This window comes from Lissotriton vulgaris, chromosome 3_1 (genome assembly GCF_964263255.1).
Source record: "Lissotriton vulgaris chromosome 3_1, aLisVul1.2, whole genome shotgun sequence".
Taxonomy (NCBI): domain Eukaryota; kingdom Metazoa; phylum Chordata; class Amphibia; order Caudata; family Salamandridae; genus Lissotriton; species Lissotriton vulgaris.
Window position 1 is genome coordinate 807,336,244 of NC_141689.1, and position 19,950 is coordinate 807,356,193.

The 19,950-nt window shown below is 43.1% G+C and overlaps 1 protein-coding gene across 1 annotated transcript in view; it reads left to right on the forward strand.

Annotated features, from left to right (window-relative positions):
- Positions 1–19,950, forward strand: part of CHSY3 (chondroitin sulfate synthase 3) — a 589,492-nt gene that overhangs the window by 168,352 nt on the left and 401,190 nt on the right. The gene's annotated exons all lie outside the window — the stretch shown is intronic.

Consider the following 19,950-nt stretch of genomic DNA (forward strand, 5'->3'; position numbering starts at 1 on the left):
AGGACAATCACAGCACCCGTGGTGGGCCGTGCATTGATGGGGATCTTTTCCCGTGTGGGGTTCCCCAGAGAGGTGGTCTCCGACCGGGGTACCAACTTCATCTCTAGGTACATGAAGTCTCTGTGGGAGGAGTGTGGGGTAACTTATAAGTTCACCACTCCTTACCATCCTCAAGGAAACGGGTTGGTTGAAAGGTTCAACCGGACCCTGAAAGGTATGATTATGGGCCTAGCGGAGCCCATGAGACGGAAGTGGGACGTCTTGTTACCATGCCTGTTGTTTGCCTACAGGGAGGTGCCTCAGAAGTCCTTAGGGTTCAGTCCCTTTGAACTCCTGTATGGCCACCCTGTTAGAGGACCTCTCTCGCTGGTGAAGGAGGGTTGGGAAAAGTCCCGTGGGAAAACCCCCCAGGATGTGTTCAGCTATGTGCTGGCCATCCGCAACCAGACACAACGCTTCAGGAAACTCGCTCAGGCGAACCTGGAAGCAAGCCAGGAAGAAATGAAAAGATGGTACGACCAGAATACCACTCTGGTCGAATTTCAACCTGGGCAGAAAGTGTGGGTAATGGCGCCAGTGGAGCCTTGCGCGCTCCAGGACAAGTGGTCTGGGCCATACGAGGTGGTGGAAAGGAAGAGTGAGGTAACCTACCTGGTTAACCTGAAGACTCCCAGGCAGCCCCTGAGAGTTTTGCACGTGAACCGCCTCAAACCACACTTTGAGAGGTCTGAAGTAACCATGCTCATGGCTACAGATGCAGGAATAGAAGAGGATAGTGATCCTCTCCCTGACCTCCTAGCAGTTAAGGAGCACGATGGGTCAGTGGATGGTGTGGTCCTCTCGCCCACCCTGACCCCAGAACAGCAGAGCGACTGTCGCCAAGTGTTGGGTCAGTTCTCCTCTCTGTTCTTCCTGACCCCAGGAGTCACCAACTGGTGCGTCCATGACGTGGACACTGGAGACAGTCTGCCTGTGAAGCAAAAATTTTACAGGGTAGCTGACAAGGTCAGGGCCAGCATCAAGGAAGAAGTTTCCAAGATGTTGGCGCTAGGGGTGATTGAGCCCTCCAGCAGCCCCTGGGCTAGCCCAGTGGTCTTGGTCCCCAAGAAAGCTGCTACCCCCGGTGGCCCGCCAGAACTCCGGTTTTGCGTGGACTACCGTGGGCTCAATGCGGTCACGAAGACTGACGCACACCCTATCCCCAGAGCTGATGAGCTCGTGGATCGGTTGGGAGCTGCCAAGTACCTCAGTACGTTCGATTTGACTTCGGGGTACTGGCAGATTGCCTTAACTGACGGGGCCAAAGAGAGGTCAGCATTTTCAACGCCAGAGGGGCACTTCCAGTTCCGTGTCATGCCCTTTGGGTTGAAGAATGCCCCTGCCACGTTCCAGAGACTGGTTAACCAGGTACTGTCCGGGCTGGAGGAATTCAGCGCCGCATACCTGGATGACATTGCTGTGTTCAGCTCCACGTGGGAAGAACACTTGCAACACCTCTGCGAAGTGTTGAAGGCTCTGCAGAAGGCAGGCCTCACTATCAAGGCCAGTAAGTGCCAGATAGGGCAGGGATCTGTGGTGTATTTGGGACACCAGGTGGGGAGCGGCCAGGTGGCGCCCCTACAGGCTAAGATTGATACCATTCTGGCTTGGGAGCCCCCCAAGACCCAGACAGAGGTGAGAGCCTTTTTAGGACTCACCGGGTATTACAGACGGTTTGTCAAGGGATATGGCACCATTGTCGCCCCCTTGACAGAACTCACTTCCAAGAAGTTGCCCAAAAGAGTTGACTGGACTGACGCCTGCCAAACTGCTTTTGAGGCCCTGAAGACTGCGATGTGCACAGCACCCGTGCTCAAGGCACCTGACTTTTCCAGTGAGTTCATAGTTCAGACGGACGCTTCAGAACATGGTGTGGGAGCAGTACTCTCACAAGCCACTGAGGAGAATGGAGACCAGCCAGTAGCTTTCATTAGTCGGAGGCTACTCCCCAGGGAACAGAAGTGGAGTGCGATTGAAAGGGAGGCTTTTGCTGTGGTCTGGGCTCTGAAAAAGTTGAGGCCCTACCTGTTTGGGACTCACTTTCGTGTTCAGACCGACCACAGGCCCCTCAGGTGGTTAATGCACATGAGGGGTGAAAATCCAAAACTGTTGAGGTGGTCCATCTCCCTACAGGGAATGGACTTTACGGTGGAACACCGCCCTGGTACAGAACACGCCAACGCTGATGGTCTGTCCAGATTTTTCCGCCTTAGTGAAGAGAACTCCCAAGAGGGTGGGTAGTTCTCCCCACTTTCAGCTGGAGGGGACACGTGTTAGACCTGACATCTTTTGGCGTGATTACCCCTATCTTTTTGCCTCTGCCTCCTGTATTTTTGATTCTGTGCTGGATTCGTTTTTGCTGGTTTAGATGCTTTGGACACTCTGCCACTGCTGATCAGTGCCAGAGTGTAAGTGCTCCCTATGTAAATTGTTATTCTGATTGGATATACATGTTTGGCATATTTGTATCACCATGAAGTCCCTAGTAAAGTGCACTGGGTGTGCCAGGGCTGGTGATGACAAATGCTACTAGTGGGCCTGCAGCACTGATTGTGCCACCCACAGGAGTAGCTCTAAAATGGTGTCTCAGGCCTGCCACTGCAGCGCCTATGGGCAGTTTAGAACTGCCATGTCCTCCTGGTCAGTGTCCCCACTGACCAGGCCTAACCCTTCCCTTTTCGTGCACATCAGTCACCCCTATGGAAGGCCCAAGGTACCCCCCTGGGCAGGGTGCAGTGTATGTGAAAGGTAGAGCATGTACTAGTGCAGGTGACATGCTCTGGTAGTGAATTACAGCCATTTTCGTTTTTCACTATTGTAAGGCTATCTTGCTCCATAGGTTAACATGGGGGATGCTGGCTACAGTGGTTAACGGCATTTCTTCCCATAGGAACAAGATAGGACATAAGTATCTAGTATCCCTGAACTCAGGATTTAATAACGCATCTTTTAGGAAAGGTGGTTTTTGGATCCTGTGTTTCAGAACCGCACTTTTAGAAAGTTGCTGTTCTCTTGTCTGACCCTTCTGTGTGCCTGAGACTGTTTGTGTATTGACTGTCTGGTTTGTGAGTGACAGGGGCTGGGGAATGCCCCAGAGGCTGGATGAGTCAGCACTAGGTTGAGTGGAGCAATTGCTACCTGAGTGGTGGGCGGAGTTAGCACCTGGGCTGAATAGGGCTGTGCCTGCCTGCCACAATGCTGGCTCCACCTCCTGCTGGGCGGCTGAGGACCCTGCCCCTCACTCTGAAAGGAAAGATGCAGCCAGCAAAACAAAGTGCTCAGGATCCACCCAGAACTGGTTCAGACGGGGCTCAGGGCCCACATGCACTGAGAGAACAAAGACTTTAGGGGTATAAGTACAGGACCCCTGACAACAGAAAATTAGATCATCCTGGAAATCAAGAAGGAACCTCTGCCAAGGAGAAAGCTGACTCTGAAGAAGGAAGACTGTCCTGCTGTTGCTCTGCTGGACTGACCTGCTGTTGCTTTGCTGCCAAGGAGAGGGGAAGGACTTTGCTGTGAGCTGTGTCCCCTGTCTTGAAGGAATCTCCAAGGGCCTGAGAGGAGCTGGCTCCCTGTTTTGAAGTCCCAGGAACAAAAGGACTTCACCCCCAGTCTCCCTGAACTCTGCTGAGAGAGTTCTGTCCTTCCTAGAGTGCTTGATCCAGTTGTGGGGCCTCTGGAAGTTGAACCTGAGCTGGGAAGCTTGAGACTAAGCTGAGAAACTTGTGAAGCTGAAAGGTGTCGCATCGCTCGCTTGCGGAGCGCATCCCCGACAGTGCGAGAAGTTTCCCGCCGCTACAAAGGTCGAGATCGGCGCAGCGCCTGACATCGCTGCCGGAGCCGTCGCACCCTTCGTTTGCGGGACGCACCAGACCGGTGCGGGAGAATCGAACATCGCTGCGAGTGTCGTCGCAGAGCCTGTCGTCGCTGGGTGAGATCGCCGCACCGCTTGCTTGCGGACCGCATCACGTCGCTGCGAGCATCATCGCAGAACCATCGCATCGAGGAGCTGCGAGAGAGAGGATCACCGCTGGACCGCGCATCGTCGCCCCGGAGATCGTCGCAGCCCCTACGAGATCATCGCATCGTGCCTTTGCGAGAACAGACTTCCCACGGAACCTACGCACCGGAATCTACGCAAGCTGCTTTCCTCCCCTTACAGACCGGATTCGTCGCCGCACGCCCGCTGCTGCAGCGGGGCTGTCGCATCGCCTCCCCAGGGTCTCAGGAGTAACGCATCGCTTGTTTCCACCGCACCAGCTTCCTGCTTGTGGAACTTTGTTGCATCTAAAAGGTACTGTGAGTAAACGTGACGCAACTGTGAACTTTTCACGCATCTGTCGATTATTATAACGCAACTTAAAGAACTTTGATTACAACCTGAAGAACTCTTTTTGAAATCATATCCTTGAACTGTATGTTGGATTTTTGCCGTTTTGGTCTTGTGTAGTTTAGAATAAATATCTTTATTTTCCTAAACTGTTGTGGAATCAGTTTGTGGTGTTTTCACTGTGTTACTGTGAGTGTTGGTACAAATACTTAACGCATTGCCTCTGGTTAGCCTAGACTGCTCATGCCAAGCTACCTTGAGGGCGAGCAGGGGTTATCTGAGAGGATTATCTCCTTGTCCTGACTAGAAGCAAGGGTCCCTATTTGGACAGTGGTACCTACCTCTGCCAACTAGAGACCCCCAGTTCTAACAACATGCTTAAGCAAAGGCTTGCATATTTTTGTTTTATTTACCTGCCTGAACTTCATAACATGTTGCTATTCAATTTGCTAACAAGATCTCCACCTTTTTGTTTGTTTGTTGCAAAGCTTGACCCAAGTTGTTACTAATTCTCATATTGTATCTCTCTGCCATTCACATGAAGAGTTGTGTTAATATTACTCTTTGCAGTACTTTCTGACTTTCTTGACTAATTTTCATTACAAACAGGCTCTACCGATGTTTATGACAAACAGGCTCTATTGATGCATTTTTGTATCCCACATTTCTTATGTCTTCATATAATACCGGATGTTGTTTAAGGCACCCTAATACGTTTTCAATGAATACAAGGACAGGACTTTTATTAGATCATTCTGTTCACATTAATAATGCCCATCCCACAGGTTTTGATTGGGAGGGATCAGGCTCAGTGGAGATGCAGGTTCTCTGGTCTTTGTATTGTTTTAAAAGGTGCTGACTTGAGGGCCTCACTCAGAAGCTGAGGTTTCCATTCAGTTGACATTAAGTGATGTTGCTATTTCTCATCCTTAACATAAGGTGCATTACTACTGCAGCCTATTGCATTCTAGTCAGTGCAAGACCAATTACAGCAGTATTCTACTCAATTCACCAAATCACCAACGTTTTTAGAATGTTTCTTTATAGGTCTTTTAAAGACTTCTCACTGTACCACAGCCATACAAAAATCACTGTATCTATTTCAACAAGAAACGGGCGCACCTTTGACACATGATCAGGAAATAAAAAGTTATCAGTGCAGTTTGAAGTCCGCTATAGTGTCTTCATTTGAGTTTAACGTAGAACCATAGCTTAGAAACCTTTTGTGTGAGTAGTTCTTTCTTACTCCAGACTCATTTGTCTTTTTCTCATGAATTTCCAGTAGTAAGACATGGTTACTCATGGACCTAAATTACAAATCTTTTTTCCAATTGGTAAGCATGCCTTTCTTCTGGAAATTTAAGGAGCAATCACATCATTGGCCCTCATTTTGGGTGGCCTCTGATTCGCTTTGTTACTACTCTCAGTAGTATTGCACCCTTTGTAACCAGTCTCTGAAGAATCAGTAATATCGAGTTGCAGTATTACTAGGGACTACAAGTTAGTAGGTCCATATGGAATAGGGCATAACATGTGGAAATGAGTTCCACTGCACGAGCCTCTGCGTGTGAACCCGAGCTCTGGCCCTTTTTTAAGGACAACGTTTTTTGGGTCCTTGGGAGATTTGTCCCTGGAAACAATGAGTTATTACAGCATGAAGTTATACCACACAAGTCAGAGTACTGTTTTGGGCAGAAACATATTTTTTGATCCAAAACTGGGTAAACAACTTCACAACGCAACTTTTACCACGCAGTGCCTTTACAACGCGGTATTTACAACGCAAACCATTACAACGCATTGCGCTGGGGGGCGCTCTAGGATAGGGAATAAGTTTAATTTACTATCCAACACCTTCCCTAGTGTCCACGGGGACTGGTGTTGGAATAGTACATTAATATTTTCACTATCCAGCACCCCAAATCGCTATGCGTTGTAATGGATTGCGATGTAACAACCGCGTCATAAAGGCATGTGTGGTAAAAGCATGCGTTGTAATGTCATACATCCCCAAAACTGTATTACGAGACTCCTCGTACAATTTTTAAAATCTAATTGAATGCCTTCAATTATCTTTAATGATATACAAAGTAAAGGCTCATTTAAAGTTGAGGCATTAAGAGTTTAATTTGAAATTATTGGTGTTTACTTTATCTTGTTCCCTATATGATTTAATTGATAATAAAATAATAATACAATTATATAATATGACATGCTGTTATAGTAGTGTGTTTGTATGGCTAAGCCAGTCAACTATTTACTGGCTAGTTTACTGCATTTTAATTCAAAGCTCTGGTTTGATTTATTATCCTATACGGGGACTACACAATTCCTGATTGGTGTAGGAAATCATAGCTTTGAGATTTGCTATATCCGTAGGTGGCTGAGAATGACTGCATGGTGAAGCTAGCGGCAATACAAATTTACATATGTAATTACATTATTTAGCATATTTACGTAGTGTAGCATCTTCCTCTTCTTCAGGACAAGCCACTTTCTGTACATATTACAAAATATAATACATTACTTCAAAGTGGCATCAGCTTCCTCCTCTACTTGATGCATGGGTTGTCAATATGTCATGTGAAATGATTATTGTAAACTTGGCACATTGTAATAGACTCTTTTATATGCAGAAAACATGTTAGAAATAGCATCCTTGATCTTTTTCCAATTTTTCGGAGTATATTCTATTTACCGTTTTGCATTTTTTGTGAGCTAAATGGATTACTGTGATAACGCTGCTTTGTTGCAATGCCATGCCAACAGCTGGAAAACATGGCTTACCCAATGCCGTTCCTTTAATGAAATGTAATTGGTACTGGCATTTATACTTTAGTGATGTGGATAATTGATTGCTACTGAAGGCCCAGGCTTGGGTAGGAAATCAATTGAAGATTGCACTGGACAGGGCTTAGAGAGCAAGCCTGTCTTTCCTTCAGCAGTTACCCGAAGAGAACACTTGGAAACCATAAATGAGGCAAATGCTGATCCATCGGCCGTCGGGGATTTTAATTTGGCCAATTTAGCAAGCTAGAAGCTCTTAATATCTGCTGCTGTAAGCAATGTACGCGGCAAGGAAGCTGTGATGGCCAATGATTTAATTCCCGGGAAAATAATTGGCAACAGCTTTGCGTTTTTGCTGGGCACTGTTTCCAGCCAGCAAATGCATCGTGAATAAAATATAGGGCTCCTTGGATGAACCACATCGGTAATATGTATCCTACTGGGAACAGGACTACAGCAAGGAAGCACAGATTACCCAGAATCGTGACTCAAATTCGAAAGTCAATGACATTAGTGAACTGATAGCTCTGAAAAAGAAGGCATGTGTTCTGAAATACAGAGAAATAAGGTGAACGTTGTTGCTATGCACAATTCGAATTTACTTTGTGGAATTCCATTAAAGGAGAGTCAAACACAAATGGAAAAATAAAAGCAAACATAGGCATGGTTCATACTGATCCGTCTCTGTCCTCCCAACCTCACAATATAGGGCCAAGACCCCATGCAACTGGTTATTGTAAGTGTGTGAGTCTGATCATAGACAAACGAGATGCAGCTATATACATCTAAAGAGCCGGTCTACGCAAAACATATTGTGTTGGGTGAGCCATGTGGTGATCTGGTTCATCATAGTTGCATGCCACAGTATTCGCTGTGAATATGTAGGCATCCCTGATGGACATGCCACTCAATAGCTGTAGACATTTTTGGTGAATATGCTTATTCTGCATTGGAATGGTCCGTGGGCCTAGCCTCTCTCGCTTTACAGTTCCACCATTAGTACCAGATATTGAGAGGATACTCTCTGGATTTCACCTACTGCCAGAGACAGTGCTCACAACTTGTGCCGCCCTTTCATGGTTTAAGAGGACATGGTGGTTGTATAGTTCAAAACAACAACAAGAGCAGACCAGGTCTAGAAATAGTGTGTCACTATGCCACTAACTCTGAAACAGTAAGATGCACATGTGTATAAATGTTTGTTGGAAGTTGTTAGACACACAAGGCTAGGAAGAAGTCCCATCAGACCACCCTGCTGGTGGATTTTACGTCATGTGGGACTTGCTGATCAGTCATTCCCACACTCAGCCATATAGTGCTGTAGTGGAAAAGAAAGTCAGCGATCCAGCCATGATAGTTTGTCATGAAGTGGACTGAGTAAAGTGCAGTGCTCTAAGATATTGTGATGAATTTAAAAATGGCTACGCTGGCCCAGAGAGAAGGTGCATACTGGAGTCAGTGTGTCAATAGTTAAAAACACGCCAGGTAGGAAAATTGTACTACCCTATGGCGTTTGTGAAAATCGGTCGACATGTTTCAGCTTAAGGGGCAATTCCCCAGCTTTCTTCAGGACCTCAGGTTTATAATCGCTACTGCCACTGTAACCACAAGTGATGTTTAGTGATTAACACTTTAAATAAGTTTCCTAGTAGACAGGACAAATACATATCTACCATGAACTAGAACCATTAGACGTCCACTGGCGGAGGAAAAGTGTATCTTCTTCCTATCAAAACAGAAAAGAATTTTTGTTGTTGCACAACAACATTAAATAACAGACACACAACCGCCTGAATACAGAGTATGCGCATAGAACAACACAAGCATGAATTAATTTTACATTCTGCATATATAGACTAGAGCATACTAGCTCAATCACTCAGAGGCATTTCCTCACGGTGATACTCACCCAACTTTGTGTGGGTGAAGGCCTCACCTCACCCGGCAACCGCTCGGGAGCATGAGGCCCCGCTCTGCAGTGTAGAAAAGGGATAAAGTGAGTACGTAACTCTACTGTATCTTAGCCAATTGCTACTACACTATTAACCCAACGAACGTGTGATAGGTGCCCACATGCCAAACACAAGCCCACACACATCCACCCCAATGTACTCTTGCACAGTGCACATGCTTCGAAATACATAATATCACATAACCCAATGTGGACCCTTAAAAGCACCCTAGGCATTTGAAGAGTTGGTTTATGGGTTCCATAGTAAAACAAGGCTTAATATAAATGCTTGTTTGTTACCTCACTAAATGCTTATTTAAAACCTCTTTTCTAGATTTAACATGGGGAACAAATATTGGCCCACAAGGGACCAACTCGGTAGCCCAAATATACCGGTTCCCATGATGGCAGAAATTGGTATCCTAACTTACTGCTCATAGGTATCAAGAAGTATACCAGAGAAATACATGTGAGGAACGTCTAGACTCAAACTACTTGTTTGTTCCAAAAAAGCTAACTATGGTGCGGGTGGTCTGGAAGGACGCTCACCTGTCCGTCGGTACCCCTGTCATGACACCAAGCGGATGTGGAGGTGCTAATAGGCGCATATTGAGCCTTTAAGTAACCACCGACGAGTGGTGATTAACACGGAAGAGAACAACAGGGCATGCGCGGAAAGAAACACTGTACCGAGGCGCATGCGCAGACAAGTCCCGAACTGCCGGAAAATGTTAGTTAATGTTTAATTACATCGAACATATTCCTCTATACGATATAGTGGAAACATGTGGATGTATTGGATATGTTGAATCGCGTAGGCATCAAACACCTCACAAAATGATGCGCACAGTCTAATGTCTGGCCCAAAGCTACCGCGCATAGCCAGTGCGGGGAACACTATTCCCTGTGTCATGCGCCCAATACCACAATATAAGAATGGGCTCTATGATTGATATTGAATATTAAAAGATGTATCTGGCGTGTATCACCAGCCATAAGGCACATCCTCAGTCGAGTAATCAGAATGGTATATTACATCTAATTTGATTTCTTATCATCGCGAAGATGTGCACACTAGATCGACGAGATCATCAATGTCTGTACTCTAATTTAGTATACAATGGGCATCTTATCCAAGGACCCAACGCATCCAGGTGCTCATAGGGAGAGAGCCCTGAGTGTCTCAGTGGCTCAATTACAGGAGTCAAGATCGGAGTAGTCTGAAAGAGAATGAGGTTATTAAGAGTCACTCAGTGATGAGAGAAGACTGAGCCTTATATCAGCTATTTGTGTTTAGTAAGCTGTTGTCATAAAGTTATAGCACATATCTAAGGGATGTGAAATAGTTCAGGTTGCAATGGAGAGAGGATGTGGATGCGGCTGGAAGGGCAGAAAAGCACCACACTCAATTAGGTTGGGTGAGCTAAGGGACGATACAAACGTTGTTTGCCATCAATTAATAGACCCGCAACTCGGAAGTTGCTCATAATAATCAAAAACACAATTGGGGGGAGGGTCAAAGGGAATATTTATAGACCTGTCTGCTCATTCCCTTGGTCACATTCAAAACAACAACAAGAGCAGACCAGGTCTAGAAATAGTGTGTCACTATGCCACTAACTCTGAAACAGTAAGATGCACATGTGTATAAATGTTTGTTGGAAGTTGTTAGACACACAAGGCTAGGAAGAAGTCCCATCAGACCACCCTGCTGGTGGATTTTACGTCATGTGGGACTTGCTGATCAGTCACTCCCACACTCAGCCATATAGTGCTGTAGTGGAAAAGAAAGTCAGCGATCCAGCCATGATAGTTTGTCATGAAGTGGACTGAGTAAAGTGCAGTGCTCTAAGATATTGTGATGAATTTAAAAATGGCTACGCTGGCCCAGAGAGAAGGTGCATACTGGAGTCAGTGTGTCAATAGTTAAAAACACGCCAGGTAGGAAAATTGTACTACCCTATGGCGTTTGTGAAAATCGGTCGACATGTTTCAGCTTAAGGGGCAATTCCCCAGCTTTCTTCAGGACCTCAGGTTTATAATCGCTACTGCCACTGTAACCACAAGTGATGTTTAGTGATTAACACTTTAAATAAGTTTCCTAGTAGACAGGACAAATACATATCTACCAGGAACTAGAACCATTAGACGTCCACTGGCGGAGGAAAAGTGTATCTTCTTCCTATCAAAACAGAAAAGAATTTTCGTTGTTGCACAACAACATTAAATAACAGACACACAACCGCCTGAATACAGAGTATGCGCATAGAACAACACAAGCATGAATTAATTTTACATTCTGCATATATAGACTAGAGCATACTAGCTCAATCACTCAGAGGCATTTCCTCACGGTGATACTCACCCAACTTTGTGTGGGTGAAGGCCTCACCTCACCCGGCAACTGCTCGGGAGCATGAGGCCCCGCTCTGCAGTGTAGAAAAGGGATAAAGTGAGTACGTAACTCTACTGTATCTTAGCCAATTGCTACTACACTATTAACCCAATGAACGTGTGATAGGTGCCCACATGCCAAACACAAGCCCACACACATCCACCCCGATGTACTCTTGCACAGTGCACATGCTTCGAAATACATAATATCACATAACCCAATGTGGACCCTTAAAAGCACCCTAGGCATTTGAAGAGTTGGTTTATGGGTTCCATAGTAAAACAAGGCTTAATATAAATGCTTGTTTGTTACCTCACTAAATGCTTATTTAAAACCTCTTTTCTAGATTTAACATGGGGAACAAATATTGGCCCACAAGGGACCAACTCGGTAGCCCAAATATACCGGTTCCCATGATGGCAGAAATTGGTATCCTAACTTACTGCTCATAGGTATCAAGAAGTATACCAGAGAAATACATGTGAGGAACGTCTAGACTCAAACTACTTGTTTGTTCCAAAAAAGCTAACTATGGTGCGGGTGGTCTGGAAGGACGCTCACCTGTCCGTCGGTACCCCTGTCATGACACCAAGCGGATGTGGAGGTGCTAATAGGCGCATATTGAGCCTTTAAGTAACCACCGACGAGTGGTGATTAACACGGAAGAGAACAACAGGGCATGCGCGGAAAGAAACACTGTACCGAGGCGCATGCGCAGACAAGTCCCGAACTGCCGGAAAATGTTAGTTAATGTTTAATTACATCGAACATATTCCTCTATACGATATAGTGGAAACATGTGGATGTATTGGATATGTTGAATCGCGTAGGCATCAAACACCTCACAAAATGATGCGCACAGTCTAATGTCTGGCCCAAAGCTACCGCGCATAGCCAGTGCGGGGAACACTATTCCCTGTGTCATGCGCCCAATACCACAATATAAGAATGGGCTCTATGATTGATATTGAATATTAAAAGATGTATCTGGCGTGTATCACCAGCCATAAGGCACATCCTCAGTCGAGTAATCAGAATGGTATATTACATCTAATTTGATTTCTTATCATCGCGAAGATGTGCACACTAGATCGACGAGATCATCAATGTCTGTACTCTAATTTAGTATACAATGGGCATCTTATCCAAGGACCCAACGCATCCAGGTGCTCATAGGGAGAGAGCCCTGAGTGTATCAGTGGCTCAATTACAGGAGTCAAGATCGGAGTAGTCTGAAAGAGAATGAGGTTATTAAGAGTCACTCAGTGATGAGAGAAGACTGAGCCTTATATCAGCTATTTGTGTTTAGTAAGCTGTTGTCATAAAGTTATAGCACATATCTAAGGGATGTGAAATAGTTCAGGTTGCAATGGAGAGAGGATGTGGATGCGGCTGGAAGGGCAGAAAAGCACCACACTCAATTAGGTTGGGTGAGCTAAGGGACGATACAAACGTTGTTTGCCATCAATTAATAGACCCGCAACTCGGAAGTTGCTCATAATAATCAAAAACACAATTGGGGGGAGGGTCAAAGGGAATATTTATAGACCTGTCTGCTCATTCCCTTGGTCACATTCAAAACAACAACAAGAGCAGACCAGGTCTAGAAATAGTGTGTCACTATGCCACTAACTCTGAAACAGTAAGATGCACATGTGTATAAATGTTTGTTGGAAGTTGTTAGACACACAAGGCTAGGAAGAAGTCCCATCAGACCACCCTGCTGGTGGATTTTACGTCATGTGGGACTTGCTGATCAGTCATTCCCACACTCAGCCATATAGTGCTGTAGTGGAAAAGAAAGTCAGCGATCCAGCCATGATAGTTTGTCATGAAGTGGACTGAGTAAAGTGCAGTGCTCTAAGATATTGTGATGAATTTAAAAATGGCTACGCTGGCCCAGAGAGAAGGTGCATACTGGAGTCAGTGTGTCAATAGTTAAAAACACGTCAGGTAGGAAAATTGTACTACCCTATGGCGTTTGTGAAAATCGGTCGACATGTTTCAGCTTAAGGGGCAATTCCCCAGCTTTCTTCAGGACCTCAGGTTTATAATCGCTACTGCCACTGTAACCACAAGTGATGTTTAGTGATGAACACTTTAAATAAGTTTCCTAGTAGACAGGACAAATACATATCTACCAGGAACTAGAACCATTAGACGTCCACTGGCGGAGGAAAAGTGTATCTTCTTCCTATCAAAACAGAAAAGAATTTTCGTTGTTGCACAACAACATTAAATAACAGACACACAACCGCCTGAATACAGAGTATGCGCATAGAACAACACAAGCATGAATTAATTTTACATTCTGCATATATAGACTAGAGCATACTAGCTCAATCACTCAGAGGCATTTCCTCACGGTGATACTCACCCAACTTTGTGTGGGTGAAGGCCTCACCTCACCCGGCAACCGCTCGGGAGCATGAGGCCCCGCTCTGCAGTGTAGAAAAGGGATAAAGTGAGTACGTAACTCTACTGTATCTTAGCCAATTGCTACTACACTATTAACCCAACGAACGTGTGATAGGTGCCCACATGCCAAACACAAGCCCACACACATCCACCCCGATGTACTCTTGCACAGTGCACATGCTTCGAAATACATAATATCACATAACCCAATGTGGACCCTTAAAAGCACCCTAGGCATTTGAAGAGTTGGTTTATGGGTTCCATAGTAAAACAAGGCTTAATATAAATGCTTGTTTGTTACCTCACTAAATGCTTATTTAAAACCTCTTTTCTAGATTTAACATGGGGAACAAATATTGGCCCACAAGGGACCAACTCGGTAGCCCAAATATACCGGTTCCCATGATGGCAGAAATTGGTATCCTAACTTACTGCTCATAGGTATCAAGAAGTATACCAGAGAAATACATGTGAGGAACGTCTAGACTCAAACTACTTGTTTGTTCCAAAAAAGCTAACTATGGTGCGGGTGGTCTGGAAGGACGCTCACCTGTCCGTCGGTACCCCTGTCATGACACCAAGCGGATGTGGAGGTGCTAATAGGCGCATATTGAGCCTTTAAGTAACCACCGACGAGTGGTGATTAACACGGAAGAGAACAACAGGGCATGCGCGGAAAGAAACACTGTACCGAGGCGCATGCGCAGACAAGTCCCGAACTGCCGGAAAATGTTAGTTAATGTTTAATTACATCGAACATATTCCTCTATACGATATAGTGGAAACATGTGGATGTATTGGATATGTTGAATCGCGTAGGCATCAAACACCTCACAAAATGATGCGCACAGTCTAATGTCTGGCCCAAAGCTACCGCGCATAGCCAGTGCGGGGAACACTATTCCCTGTGTCATGCGCCCAATACCACAATATAAGAATGGGCTCTATGATTGATATTGAATATTAAAAGATGTATCTGGCGTGTATCACCAGCCATAAGGCACATCCTCAGTCGAGTAATCAGAATGGTATATTACATCTAATTTGATTTCTTATCATCGCGAAGATGTGCACACTAGATCGACGAGATCATCAATGTCTGTACTCTAATTTAGTATACAATGGGCATCTTATCCAAGGACCCAACGCATCCAGGTGCTCATAGGGAGAGAGCCCTGAGTGTATCAGTGGCTCAATTACAGGAGTCAAGATCGGAGTAGTCTGAAAGAGAATGAGGTTATTAAGAGTCACTCAGTGATGAGAGAAGACTGAGCCTTATATCAGCTATTTGTGTTTAGTAAGCTGTTGTCATAAAGTTATAGCACATATCTAAGGGATGTGAAATAGTTCAGGTTGCAATGGAGAGAGGATGTGGATGCGGCTGGAAGGGCAGAAAAGCACCACACTCAATTAGGTTGGGTGAGCTAAGGGACGATACAAACGTTGTTTGCCATCAATTAATAGACCCGCAACTCGGAAGTTGCTCATAATAATCAAAAACACAATTGGGGGGAGGGTCAAAGGGAATATTTATAGACCTGTCTGCTCATTCCCTTGGTCACATTCAAAACAACAACAAGAGCAGACCAGGTCTAGAAATAGTGTGTCACTATGCCACTAACTCTGAAACAGTAAGATGCACATGTGTATAAATGTTTGTTGGAAGTTGTTAGACACACAAGGCTAGGAAGAAGTCCCATCAGACCACCCTGCTGTTCATACACACCATAAGAACAGCAATCTTCTTCTTCCTCCTCGTACGCTGCAACTCTGGGCATGCCATGTTGATTTCTCTTCCCATGATCCTACTCACCCAGTTAGGGGAAGAATTTGTTTCTTCCTGTCTAGTTAGTGCACAATTACCTCGGATCTGTGGGTGTTGCAGATTTTTCAGAGAGCTTATGCCCTACCTTTCACATCCTTCCCATTCACATCATGCCTGGTTTCGTCCAGACTTCATTGGATTAGACCACCAGCTTTAGACAGGAAGTCATTCACTTTTGCCAGAGAGCCCATGAGAGGTGAGAGATGTTACTTCCGCTATTTTTCTGTAACGAAAAAAGATAGATTTGTCAGGAGGATTTCAGATGTTCACCCTCTAAATATCTTCATGTGGTATTTGGACAAAATATCGATTTGTTAATATCGGGATGCAGAATTATTGTGAAAAAAATAGGGTGATAAAAAAATACAGTGATGCAGAAATATCGTTGTCAAGAATATCAATTTCTATTGGGTAGCTACTATCATTGCCAAGAATGTTGTTCCTGTTAATATCGTTTTAATTAATATAGTTGTAAAAAATATTGTTTTTTAAATTATCTTAATGTCTTTGAGTTCATATATTGATTTTATGCGTAGTTTATATAATTGTTAATAATTGTCATAAATATAATTTGAAATATAGGCTACATATAATTTTTAATTCAATTGCTAATAGTAAGTTATAGTGTTGTAGTGGGTTGCTAGGTTTGTAGGGGTATAGGGTGGGAAGTTATGTAAGGAATAATAAATTATCAACTAATCATAAATTTATTATTGATTATTTGATTGAATAATACTTATGTAAATTGTGTAATATTATATTTTTTACTTATATATTAGGTGTGGGCTGTTGGGATTTTAGGGGTGTAGGGTGGGGTGTTAATTAACTAATAGTAAATTAACAATTATTTATTAATGTATTATTCATTATTTTATTGATTATTAATTTAGTAAATTATGTAATAACTTGAATATTAGTTATATTTAGGGTGTGGGCTGTTGGGTTTGTGTGGCTATACATGGTGGGAAGGTAATTAAGTAATAATTATCAGTTATTGATTTATTATTAATAATTTATTCAATAATTTATCTTGAATATTATGTAATAGTGATTCCTTTTTGTTATATTTTAGTTGCAGGGATGAGGTGTGTAGGTGTATAGGGTGGGACATTAAGTAATAATTATTTAACAAATAATTATTACGTAATAATTGACTAGTTAAATGATTAACAATTAAGTACATTGTGCAATATTATTTATTTTTGTTAAATTTTGTAGGGGTATAGCGTTGGAAGTTAGTTATGTAATAATACATAATTTCTTTAGATTGGTAATTAATTATTACATTGTTTAATAATCCTGTAAATTGTTAAATTAAATTACATTATTATAATATTTTATGCATATCATTTTTTTGTTCTTTAATAATTTTCATATTTAGAGTTTTATGTTTGTTCTAAATTAATAGGGTTATTCAAATATGTAATGTGTTTGAAGTGAAGTACTTTCCATACTGTTGCACAGACTTTGTAGGAATGGCACTCCAGTCTCCAGTTTTTGCAAACATAAGTCATCCATTCGCAACCACAAAATTGGGGCACCATTAGTTGCTCATTGGAAGTATTTCAAGCATTCTATTGAACATCTTGAATGGCTTATCCTGGAGCATGTTAACTGTCCCAAGGATGGAAATGTTGATGCCCTTAGAGGTAAAAGGGAGGTGTTTTGGATATTTACCCTTCAGATGGCCGTTTCTGGCTTGAATGAATGTCTCCGATGGGAGAATGCAATTATTTAATGATAGAGTGATCACTTGATAGACGGTTCTGCCTCTTTGATTCTTGATTTTGATCTCTGTAACATCTTCTACCTCTTCTGATCAGTATTAAGACACTGTCTTGGTTGCTATTTCAAACAGGTCTTTTATTTGCTTTCCACCCACATCATGTGTGGTTTTCCGGTTATGATGTGGCATGCTGATTTAGTGCAATGTGTTGTGATTCTTACTGACCCTAGGTATTGGAAATAGTATATTGTCACTCATGTGGGAGTGACTAGGGTCTCTTCTGTTATGTATATGTGAAGTGGTCATTTCCTTCATTAGATGACATTGTTTTCCCTTTTTTTGCTTGGTATTTTCATTGTTATTCTACATTCCAGGTCTGTACTAATGATATTCGGCAACACTGCCGACATCATTTGCCGTACTGGCAGCAGTCTGTACTTTGTTTTATGTTTCCAACTTTGGAAAATGACCAGTGGGATTATTCACCGCTTTTCCCTCTCCAGCGGTTTAAATTATCCCCGTGTGTGCTTGGGTAGCCATTTTTGATTCCGACTTCGTCCCGCTAATAGTCCGTTTTTTAAGCCCACACCACTTTGCCTTTTGCAGTGGTCTAGTTCATCTTCTCGCGTGCTTAGGTAGCATTTCTTGATTCCGATTCCGTTCTGCTTATCGGCTGTTTTTCATGTCCTTACGAGACCATCTGTTATTGGCTAGTTTCCAGTGCTGTAAGATGGCTTCCGGAATGTTCCACTGGTTTATCCTTTTCAGCGGTGTAGCTTATGTTCATGCTGGCTCAAGGGCAGCTATTTTCGAGTCTGATGTTTTGGTAGTATTTAAAGGAGGATAGTTTCTGGGTCCTTTTCGACCGACCGCGCTTGACGATGGTATCGTGATTTAAACCTGTCTGCAAGGAATCTTTTTTTATGCAAGTAAGCGGGACTTTAGTAGGGTCTTTCATAGTTGGGCCTTGTTTATGTTATGTTGTTGGTGCCCCAAGCTTAATTCAGTGTTTGTCCCCTCTCGTCTGCTTAGGACCCGTTTTTCTATGACCGGAAGGAACCCCCCGACAATTCTCGTTCTTACCTCTAAAGGACTAACTACTCAGAAATGCATATTTTGGTAAGCCGGTTTCTGGGTATTTTGCGTTTTTACTTTTGGGCTTATGTATATTCTCGCAAAAATCTTTGCATTCTGTACGGTGTGGGCTGGTTTTTATTTATCGAGCTCCACGTCTTATTTCTATGTAGACTTCAGCCTGAAACTATGAAGGATATGAATTGATGAGCTTCAGTGTTTGTCTGGCAATATTCCTATCTAGGGAACAGAGCTTGGGGTTTTCTCCCCTTGTATCGCGGTTTTATTCAGGTGAGCAATCGCGTATTCCTTACCCTTTATTATTCTTGTGTTTAGTATTTTGCGCTAGAATATAGCTATAATTCCCTTTTCTTCTACATAGAGCCTGTGCAGGGATTTAGAACTTGTGGCTGACAGTTGGATTTTTTTGCTTAGAAAACTCCTCGTGTTTTCAGTTGATATCCGTCCACCTAGTGTCTTCATAGTCTTATATATTTTCCACCTGTCTGCTTTTTCTATTTAGGAATTGCTTTCTTCTGCAGGACATTTATTCTGTGGACTCTGTACGTTGAATGGGGCCCTGCTATTTTTCCCCAGACTCTTGAGGTTTGTCTTGGATGTTACTGGTGGCGGACTTATTAAACTCTTCATTTACTTTGGCACGTTTTGCTTTTTAGGGGTTATAAGGTGTGAGAATATGGTGATTGATGTATGAGTCACTTTTAAATCAAAGAATGTTGTACGATTTTTTCTGTGACCGTCTTGCTCAATGCTTCACCTCTTTAATTGTTGTTTTGAATATCGAAATACTTGTATCTATCTTTTTCGCCCACAGAACATGTCTCTTCAGCCCTGATGTTCACACTGGTTCATATCGCAATCCTATGATGACAGAATTTTGGATCAATAATGATATATGAGACATAATATGTGGGCCCTGATGAAGGAACTTGTAGAAATGTCCCTGGCATTTTCCGAAACGCGCGTCAGCGCTTTATTTTGTGTATTTTATAGTTGCTTTCTGTCTTATTCTTTGTTGCCTGTAATGTCTGATGTTTTTGATTGTATTTTTGGACTTAGTGGTTGTCTTTATTGTGACTGTTTCTTGGCTGCTGAGCTTATATAGTGTGAATCTATATTTTCATATATTTGTATATATTGTTATTTATGGGCTGTTTTCCCTTTTTGTATGTTCCACGAAATTGTATGCATTTTTTTAGATGATATTAGGTCACTATGATGGTCTTTTGTAAATGAATTCACTTTTGTGATCTGCTTTTTGTCTTTCGTATTTTCTCTTAAAAAAGGAGAATGATAAAATATCCTAATGAAAAATAAATAATGAAACTTTATTGAGCTGTTCTGTGGGTGTATTTTCTCTATTTTGGAACTGTTGTCCTAT